We start from the raw sequence: 11143 nt of genomic DNA on the forward strand, positions 1-11143 counted from the left end.
AGCCTGCAGGTGACTAGGAAAGCTTGTAAGCTCTACCTAAGGACCCACCATATATAATTTATAAAACGGATTATTTTACCTTGTTGACTGCAAGTAACACACAAATCAGTTGTTTTTTTTTTACTTGTTGGCTGACAGTAACACATAAATTAGTGATTTTTACCTTGTTGTCTGCCAGTAACACACAGAACAGTGATTTCTACCTTGTTGTCTGCCAGTTACACACGGAGCAGTGATTTTGTAACTTGCTGTCTGCCAGTAACGCATACATCAGTGATTTCTATCTTGTTGTCTGCCAGTAACACAAAGAGCAGTGATTTTGTAACTTGTTGTCTGCCAGTAATGCATACATCAGTGATTTCTACCTTGTTGTCTGCCAGTAACACACAGAGCAGGGATTTATACCTTGTTGTCTGCCAGTAACACACAGAGCAGTGATTTCTACCTTGTTGTCTGCCAGTAACACAAAGAGCAGTGATTTTGTAACTTGTTGTCTGCCAGTAACGCATACATCAGTGATTTCTACCTTGTTGTCTGCCAGTAACACACAGAGCAGTGATTTGTAACTTGCCTGCCAGTAACACATATATCAGTGATTTCTACCTTGTTGGCTGCCAGTAACACACAGAGCAGTGATTTCTACCTTGTTGTCTGCCAGTAACAAACAGGCCAGTGTTTTTTTAATTTGTTGTATGCCAGTAACACATATATCAGCAATTTCTACCTTGTTGGCTGCCAGTAACAAGCAGAGCAGTGGTTTCTACCTTGTTGGCCACCAGTAACAAACAGAGCAGTGATTTTTACCTTGTTGTCTGACAGTAACAAACAGAGCAGTGATTTTTACCTTGTTGTCTGACAGTAACAAACAGAGCAGTGATTTGAATTAAAATAACACACACATGTTTTACACACTTATGTTAACCAGTAAAAAAACAAAGCAGAAATATCACCCCAGGGGCTACACATAGCACACATTGTAATGTTTAACAACCCACACAGGTAAATTACTAACAGACAAGCAGTGATTTTGTACCCTCCATGGCCACCAGTAAAGCATAAGAAGCCTATAAAATGTAGCTACCACTAAGGGGACATTTAAGTGTTAAGTATTTTTGTATAGTTTTTACTGGACAGCCTGATAAAATACTGCAATGTCCTGTTGAACACTGGACATCTAAGAAGCCTATTTGCAGATCTTATTAAAGGGACAGGAAACCCCAACATTTTCTTTCATGATTTCAATAGAACATACAGTTTTAAAAAACTTTCCAATTTACCTCTATTATCAAATTTGTTTCATTATCTTATTATCATTTTGCTTAAAAAACATCATTGCACTGCAGCAGCTAGCTAAACACATCTTGTTAGCCAATCACAAGAGACAAATGTGTGCAGGCACCAATCAGCAACTAGCTCCCATGAGTGTAGGATATGTGTGTATTATTTTTCAACAAGAGATACCAAGAGAACGAAGCACATTTGAAAATAGAAGTGAATTTAAAGGTGTCTTAAAATAACTTGCTCTATCTGTATCAAGCAAGTTTATTTTTGACTTTCCTATCCCTTTAAAGTACTTTTGCATACAAAAAAAAACCCATTTATCTAAAAGTGAGGGGAACAGCACAACATGGACAAAACAGAAAACACAGTTGTAACTTAAGGACGTATTGTTGCTATTATTATTACTATTGCTATTATTAATTGTGCATTAAACTTAAAGTGATGGTAAATTCACAAGGAGTACTCTTTACCACCTGATGTCAAATCAAAAAATAATGTAAGTTTAATTCAGGAAAACATTACATTTGCAAGCTTACTTCTGTATTTTATTTTAAACAGCTCCTGTTATATATCACACGCTCCGGCAGCCCCGACACTTAGGGGTATATTTTATTAATGTGCGAGCGGACATGATACGATGTTCTGGTGAACTGCTGGTGCAATGCCGCTCCCTGCAGATTCGCAGATTCGCCAATCATATTCCTGGCATTTTGGAATGTATCACAAAAAAAAAACTGCATCTTTTGCGCATGCTTTAATTCCCATTAGTGCAAACAGTTGCATTGCGTATGCGCAAATGGGCACCTTGGAGATTTACGGCTTAGGATGTAAACAATGAATTTCGTGATTCATTGTGTACATTATAGCCGGATGAGGAGCACAGAGCATGCGTGGACAATGTATGAGACGTCTGCATCACGTCATGAATATTTAGAGAGCGACCGATCTCTACATTGTGCTGCTAGAAGAAGTTGAAGGGGGCGGAGCATATCTATGGCGGAGTTTAATAGATGTTACGTCGATATTTAAGTAATGCAATATATTTTTTAAAAATATAGCGACAACAGCTTTCACATTATTTTATGTCATTCACAGTTATCGACTTTTGAGAAATTTACCATCACTTTAATCTTTTGATATAAATGCATAATAGATATCTGTAATTAACCACTGCATTGCAATGATCTGTAAGCAAAATAAACATTTCTTAAGCGTTTTTTGTTGTTGGTTTTTTGCATTGAAAGCGCAATGGGTGATTTGAACTTATTTGCTGTGGCCTATTAGGAACAGAAATACATGAGTTTCTACACTGAACAAGCAATTACTGAGAAACGTTTAACAGGACCACAGGTCCGAAATCTGGCTATATACTTTAAAGTGATGGTAAATCTTAGCGTTTATGAAACACTTGGATTTACCAGTGCAACAAATAAATGGGACATTCAGTGATGAAGTATAAAATACTTCATGCTACAAGTTCCTTTATTTGTCTGTAGTGTATGCCGCGCTGAGCACCTTAGACCGCCTGCAGCAGAACGCTATTTTTTTAATGAGGTGACGTTTCCAGCCTGCGGCCCATTTGGCATTATGCCGGATAGCTAGCACGCACCTCACTGAAAAATAGCGTTCTGCCATGGGTGGGCTGAGGCGATCATTGCGGCATACGCTGCAGACAAATAAGGGCACTTTATACTTCATGACTGAAAGTCTCCTTTATTTGTTGCACTGGTAAATCCTAGTGTGTCACAAATGCTAGGATTTATCTTCACTTTAAATCTCCCTAAGGGCCTTTGAAAAAAACACAATTTCCAAGGGTAAATTGCAGGAAAATCATGCAATATAAATCATGCAAGTATATTTTTGCAAAAAATATTTAAAGGGACACATAATAGAAAACGTATGCACTACATATCTGTAGTTTTTTTTTGAACAGTTGAAAAGTTTCATAACAAATATAAAATCCAAGATAGCATCACTCAGTGTGAAGATATAGAGCTTCACTAACTGATAATTGTAAGTGGTTAAAATAAGACAACAACTTTGAAGACAGCTGCAGGCACAGGAAGGCAAATTAGAATAGGGTTTTTATGGAGATTTAATTTTGTGAATAATGTAAATTCATAAAATCTTTCTATATTTCATCTATCTATTTATATTTCTATCTATCCCAAAAACAGCAGTGTGTCATGAGCCACAGGACAATGTTTTACCTGCCCCTTTGTTACCCCGTTGTACTTGTCATGGGCACACACACCTGTATATCCGCCCCTCCTCGGTCTCTGGGAGTCATTGGTGGCATCTTCGAGCCTTGTTGTTTGTATAAATTTTTGTTCAATTTTATCTATGCATAAATGCAGATATGAATACTGAGATATGAGGGGAAATATAGGAAGGGGTTGTGAAGAAGGCAAAACAATAGGGCAGTATAGGTAGAAGGATAATATGAGTATATCATGTGTACAGGCAATGAAGGATTTGGGAGAAAGAAAGTGAACTGAGGGCAAAGAAGGACGGATGATAACATGGCAGGTTACAAGTTAATTATGATGGGGAATAAGGTGGAGACAAAAATATGGAAGAAAACCAAATTGATGGATTATTAGCAAACAGCTAGAATTAGAGAGACGTGTGAATGTAGATGTAATCAGGTTGTGCAGAAGTGTTTAGTGATGGATGGAGAGTGACAGATAAGCATAGCCAGGGACAATATATGAAATAGACAAATGCAAGTTTAAGAAGGGGGGGGGGAGAATATGATGGAAATTAGGTGGCAATACAGGAAGTTTGGATGGATGAGTAAATGATATAAAGAAAGGACATGTCATAGGAGGATGCATAAGAGGTTAGAATAACACTGGATGAGACATGCACACAGGGGGAGATAGTCATAGAGTGGGGGTAGCAGGATAAAGAGTCAGAGATAGCTCAGGGCAATAGACAGGACTGGTATGCATCAGTGTGATGCAGAAGTCATAGTATAGAGCAAGTGAATGGTGCCAGCCACAGTAGGCAGAAAATAAAGACTATGCAATATGCAGGGATTAGTAATGAGTAGGAACATAACAGGGGCACAGACAAGGTATGCAAATTCCAAAATGCAAAGAAAGTGATGGCTCAGGGTAAGAAGATGCTGCAGGATAACGCAGGGAGAATGTTAGCAAGAGGAAGAGTGGTGAGATAAGGGAATGAGCGACAGAAGTAACAGCAGGGGGTAGAATGGGGTAAGAGAAGTGCAGTATGCAGCAGAAGTGGTAGGAGAGATAGGAGGTGGGTAGCAGAGAAGAGGCATCCTCTGGATATTTCGCTGCTTTATTTAAAGTGCGTAGTCTGCCTCACGTCAGCCCATTCTCCTCCTCCTCCCACTCACCCTCCCTCTGCCTCCCAGCCAATCATCCTGCTCCCTCCTGTCTCACTCCTCCTTACTATTATATGCCTTGTTCTCTGCCTCTCTGTTTACGTTATTTCTTCCCTCTCTTAGCCACTCTCATTCATCCCTTCCCTTTCTACACATTAGTTCCATCTCATGATCACAGCTTTGCACACACACAAGAGAAACTCTGTGACACAAACCTCCTCTGAGACTATAATGCCCAAAATAAATTCAACTAATCTATTACTGTAAATGGCATTTGCTTATAAACAATGATTACTTGTTGGGAAAGGAGTTATATGTGAGATATAAAGTGATTAATATGAAGCAGATAAAAATAATTAATCATAACATTGTTCTACTAATGAATCAAACTCCTGACTGAGAGACTCATTGTGTTGCTAAAGAACCCCACAGATATGCAAATGACTGCAAAGGAAGTACTTACATTTGCTCAGTCAAATCAAAATAAACGTTTATGATTCAGAGATAGAGCTACAGTTTTAAGAAACTTTCCATTTTACTTCTATTATCAAATTTTGACCATTCTTTTTATATTCTCATTTTCTGGGGAACAAGATCCTACTAAGCATGTGCACAAGCTCACAGGGTATATGCATACTAGTCTGTGATTGGCTGATGTCTGTCACATGATACAAGGGGCTGAAAAATTGGAGAAAAAATATATTTGTCAGAAAAAAATCTACTGCTTGTTTAAATATTAGAGTAGGTGTTAAATAATTGGGGTAGATTTATTAAAGCTCGAGCAGACATTATTCGCTGTAGCGTATGCTGTCAGCATTTAACATTGCACAAGCATTTCACAGGGGGTGTCAATCATCCTGATCGTATTGTATCAGGATGATTTCAGTGGTGGCGGAGAAGTTAAGGAGCAGTGGTCTTACAACCGCTGCTTCTTAACTTCCGTTTTAGACGAGCCTGAAATGTTGGGCGTAGAAAGCAGCATCCACTGCTTAATAAATCTACCCCATTATCGTTTTATTATTTACTTGTTAATTATGCAATTCTACTGCATTGAGTGGTCCTTCAAACTTTCATGATGTAGAACATGCAATTTTAAACAACACTACAATGTACTTTTTATTATCAAATGCGCTTCATTCTCTTGGTATCCTTTATTGATTCTCCTCTTCATTCCAACTAAATACGAAGACATCTAACCACATCAAGCGTATAAAAGTATTGACCCTTAAAAGGCATTTTGACTAAGCAACCAAACAATACCCTCTCTACTTGAGTGTTTTTTGTGTTTGGGATGCTATACTCAAAAAGTCAGATGAAATTTCTACAATTAGATCTCCTCTCTCTCTCCCATATCAATGAATGCCAAACTACTAGGAGGCCACGAACCTCAAGTAGCTAGTTCCCAATATGCATAAATAGGATTTACAGCCCCATAAACACATTCTTAAATGGCTAAAATGTAGGGAAGAGCTAACGGAAGTGCTAGGGGGTACTTTCACTAACTGGCTTAAATACAGACAGTTACACCATCTTAAACACACAAACCCTTTCAAAACCGACTTAACTAGGAATATGACACCTTTTGAACATATACTATATGTAGCATATCCACCCCAATAAGAAACACTCTTTCTTTAGCCTTAAAATTACTCATGGAAAAGAAGAATAAAGAACTTCCTCAATACTCACATAATTGGCATAAAGACCTAGGCAAAGAACTAGACACATATTTGTGGAACAAAATTATCACAAGAACCAAGGGATCCTCAACATCCCCTAAGATGATAGAACTGAATTATAAGATCGTCACAAGGTGATACCCCCTCCAAATTAAGGTGCCTTTTCCCCACTCCTTAGATAGATGTTGGAGAGGCTGTGGGATGATGGGCACCTTGATCCATATATGGTGGTCTTGTCCCTTACTAATAAGCTTCTGGTCTGAGGTGGAAAGAATGTTGAATTGATTTGTGTCACTTATCCAACAATCCAGGGAATTATTTACATTCTGTGAGACAATTTTGTGAATTAAGGGCATCTATACTCTTCACTATTTCAGGAAATTACCCTGCGCTTCCCTCATATTCCAAAGCGCCCAAGAGACCATAGGAATTGTTGCTGAAAAATTTCCCAGAAAGCTCATCCAGTCTCTCACAGTAGCTAACCCTGACACTGAACAGACTGGACCTGAGATTTTAATTTTAATATACTCGCTGGAGGCAGCAACATAGTTTTGTGCAGTCTTGAACTGAGCCCCTAAAAACTTCAACTCTTGAGATGGCTGTAGGTTTCTTTCAATTGAGAAGCCAACCATGCTGAATTAGATAGTGAAGAACTGAATCTCTATCCAATTCTGCTTGTTTCCTTGAACTTGCAGCAACCTGTCCAATTTATTGTCCAAGTAGTGAAAAATTTGGCAACGATCCTTGGAGCAGTGGCCAGACCGAACGGAAGAGCCTTGAATTGGAAATAATTTTCACCCACTGCAAAATGTAGATAACGTTGTTGAAACTGTTTGATTAGGAAATGATAATAAGCGCCTTTTAAGTCTATGCTGACCAAAAAGGAACCTGGAGGAATCAGCAGGTTTATTGTCTGCAAAAACTGCATTTTGAAAGGCATAACTTGTAGAAAAGAACTGAGACGCTTGAGATCCATAACGGGTCTCCAAGTATTCCCCCCTCTTTGGAGCGAGAAAACGATGGGAGTACAAACCTCTTCACCTCTAAGCCAAAGGAACTTTCACTATAACATTCTGTTCCAGTAGAGTAGAGACAAACATTTGAACAGCCAACCTTTTCTGAGGATCTGCAGGATAAGAGGTCTTTAAAATTATGCTTTCTTGGGCATATTGCAAACGTCAGGGAATAACTTTTTTTGTATTATTTCCAAAACCCAGGTGATTGGGGTTTGCTAACCCCTCTCTTAGGGAAGGTCTTTCTTCTCTGAAAGGATTGCCATCCCTGTGCCTGAAAATGATCTCTTGACATAAGGCCGTGAGCCTGCCTACACTGGAATCTAGACACAAATTTATTTCTGCAATACTACTGAGGCAGGAAATACTTCACCCTACCGACCTTTTAGAATTTAGACAACCAACTTAACTCCAAATAAGTGAGTTTTCAAATGACGAATTATAGAGGTTAACCTTTGAAGTTGCATCTAGCACCTAGTGTTTTAGCCACAAGGCTCTCCTCACATCCAGGTTGGACGTAGCCAAGGATCTGTCAATAATTTTTAATCCATTAAAAATGAGCTCAGTAACAAAGGACAGATAAACATGTAGATCTTAAAAATCAGTAGAAAAACATCATCCTCCCTCGGAGGAAGGTTAATTGGCAAATGATCAGTCCATAATTCAACAGCTTTAGTAGCAGAAAACAAAGCCAATAACGCTGTAACATAGTAGTTTAATTCCATTTTCTTCTTCATAGAATCATAAAAATTGCATGGGCCGTCAGTAGGCCTAATAGAACACTTTATAAGTCTAGTTATAGCATTGAGTAGCTGTCAGTTAGAGAAACTGAACAAAGTAATTGATACTATATAAGCACTCAGTAAGACCCTCAAGTAAATTAGAGTTGGAAAAAAGTCACACAAATTAAAATGTAACACTTTATTAGAACGTATTTAAAACTATGGGTGTATTATTAAAACTAAAATGCTAGCAAGTAAAAAATCCAGTTAAAAAACTGGTTGAATTAGGAAAAACACTGAGTGACTAATTGTGAATAATAGAGGCATCAGTCACTGACTCTGGGCAACAGAGTATGTGTAAAAAAAGATATACAACCTCAAGAGGTAGTGTTATGATGAATGTGATAAGAAGAATACCCAATTTATAATAAGTGTGAATGGGTTTGTAACTATGACCCCAAACAGAGATGTCTCTCAATTAAGAGGGAAATGTCACTTCTAATGGGAATATAATAAATTGCAAGTGAACTTGTAGTGTTGGTGCACTTATAATAACCATATACAGGTTTATTGCCTGCATTAATATAAAAACATAGGCGCCCATTTAACAAGCTCCGTAGTGAGCTTCTGGGCACGTATTTATGGCGAGCCTTCAAATTCACCAAAAACAGCAGTTATGAAGCAGCGGTCACAAAGACCCCCTGTTCCATAACCTGTCCGCCTGCTCTGAGCAGGTGGACAGACATCGCCGGAAATTAACCCGATCGAGTACGATCGGGCTGATTGACACCTCCCTGCTGGCGGCCCATTGGTCGCAAGTCTGCAGGGGGCTGAGCTGCTGGTGCAATGCTGAATACGGAGAGCGTATTGCTCTCCGCATTCAGCGAGGTCTGCCGGACCTGATCCGCACTGTCGGATCAGGTCCGGCAGACTTTGTTAAATAAATTCCAATATCTGCTACTTATAATTCCCACTTTACCCTTATGGCTGAATAATGGTGTAGCCACCAATTAGCAAGCGCTACCCAGGGTTCTGAACCAAAAATGGGCCGGCTCCTACGCTTGCATTCCTGCTTTTCAAATAAAGATACCAAGAGAACGAAGACACATTGGTAATAATAAAATTGCATGCTCTATCTGAATCATAAAAAAAAATATTGGGTTTCATATCCCTTTAACTTTGACTGTGGTGTGGAACATATAGGGCTAGGTTATGAGTGGAGCACCAATGTTTGCGACCAAGCGATAAGGGGTTTATTGCGAGGGTTTTCGCTCTTTGGGCTTACCGCTCATATTACGAGTGCAATTGTGATTTACGCTAGAATGATTACTGCAACTTCAGAGCTCGGGTTAACTGTTTGCGAAACATAAAAGTGTCACAAAACACATCAAAAATACATTACAAAGTACAGTTACACTCAGAACACTATGTAATAAAAATTATAAAAAAAAAAAATATTGCACACAAAAGTTATAAAGGCTCAAAGATATGAGGTTTCAGACAGCAAAAGGCTTTAACATAAACATACATATATACATGTCTAATGTTTATGTATGCATATATATATATATATGTCTATATATGTGTTCATATCTATTTATATGGGTATATATGTATTTACAGACATATATACACATATAAACACATAAATACATATGAATACATATATAGACATATATATATATATATATATATATATATATATATATATATATATATATATATATATATATATATATATATATATATATATAATTATATATATATAAGTGCATTGGAGCCCTTTAAGTTAAGTAGATGGAAACATGTAAAAGCATATTTATGCAATATTCATAGGTAATAAAGGTTTTAACAGTGGGGGATATTTATCAAAACGTCAACTGAAAATACGCTTGAATTGTCGCGAGTTTGATCCGCCGTAATTATCAATGCATCAAGATGTTGACATTTATTGAAATTTGTGACGTAACATACGATCCCGCGATCTTAATCCGACGCAGATCGATGCAAGTTGAAAACACGTGGAATTCGAGCGGAATTGTGTTCATTCGCCTTCCTATTAGACACTATTTGAAGGTCTTACGAAGTTATCAAAAATTCAACAGTTACGCTCGCGTCTTGTCCGACGCAGCGTACCTAGTTTTCAATCCGCCACCCTTGAGGTCGCGGATGCCATAGAACTCAATGGGAGTCGGAAAACACTGAAATCTTATGTTCGATGTTGCAAGACGATGAAGCATATCATCAATTAAAAGTCAATTACAAACTGTATTAAATATGTATACCCTTCAAAAATCAAATAATATTATTGCTACAGATTTGGTGCACTATAAAGAGATAAAAAAAAATAAACATAGCTATTTATATTTTTAAAATCTATTTGCACCATGTTTAATGTATAGATGCAAAGACAAATGTTACCATCACAAAGTTAGTAAATAGCATTCCCATTCTGTCATGTTTTGCAATGTTGATACTCTACATTATTCTTTAATTCACTCTGCAAATATTTTTTGAAGAGAATGTAAACAGTGGCATTAAAAATACATTGACATGATTTTAAAATGGCATTTGAATTCACACAAAGGATAGCAAGAGAATGAAAACAGTGGCATTAAAAATACATTGACATGATTTTAAAATGGCATTTGAATTTGTGCAGGTTCAACAGCTGTAATAAATGCAGGTGTATTATTTGTGCAATTCAATCAATTACTTATGCACAACACATGAGTATTTAGCTAGGGATGAAATCTGAACTCTGATTTTCTGTGTTTGCATGGCAGCGTCGTGGAGGCTTAAAAGGTCAGTAATTATATTTTGTAACAAAAAACATAATAGCACTGTTTTAATTCTCTTGCTATCCTTTGTTTGAAGTAGAATGCCATTTTAAAGTCATTTCTATGTATTTTGTTTTTTCCTTTTTTTTCCGGTTTTCCTTTGTGCTTGCAAAATACATTGAAATCACTTTAAAATGGCATTATCAATCCAACAAAGGATAGCAAGACATTTTTAACTGTTGCACAAATTATTGCATATCATAATGTTCGACATTGCATTCTCTTTCTAACTTTTGGCTAGATTACGAGTTTT

General features: G+C 37.4%; 1 protein-coding gene across 1 annotated transcript in view; it reads right to left on the reverse strand.

The window, feature by feature from the left end:
• KDM6B (lysine demethylase 6B) overlaps window positions 1–4575 on the reverse strand; it is a 459620-nt gene extending 455045 nt beyond the window's left edge. Inside the window, exon 1 of the mRNA XM_053718307.1 lies at window positions 3536–4575. The gene's annotated coding sequence lies outside the window, so the exon portion shown is untranslated. The remainder of the gene's footprint in view (window positions 1–3535) is intronic.
• Between the last annotated feature and the right edge of the window lie 6568 nt (window positions 4576–11143).

The sequence above is a fragment of the Bombina bombina genome, chromosome 6 (genome assembly GCF_027579735.1).
Source record: "Bombina bombina isolate aBomBom1 chromosome 6, aBomBom1.pri, whole genome shotgun sequence".
Classification (NCBI taxonomy): domain Eukaryota; kingdom Metazoa; phylum Chordata; class Amphibia; order Anura; family Bombinatoridae; genus Bombina; species Bombina bombina.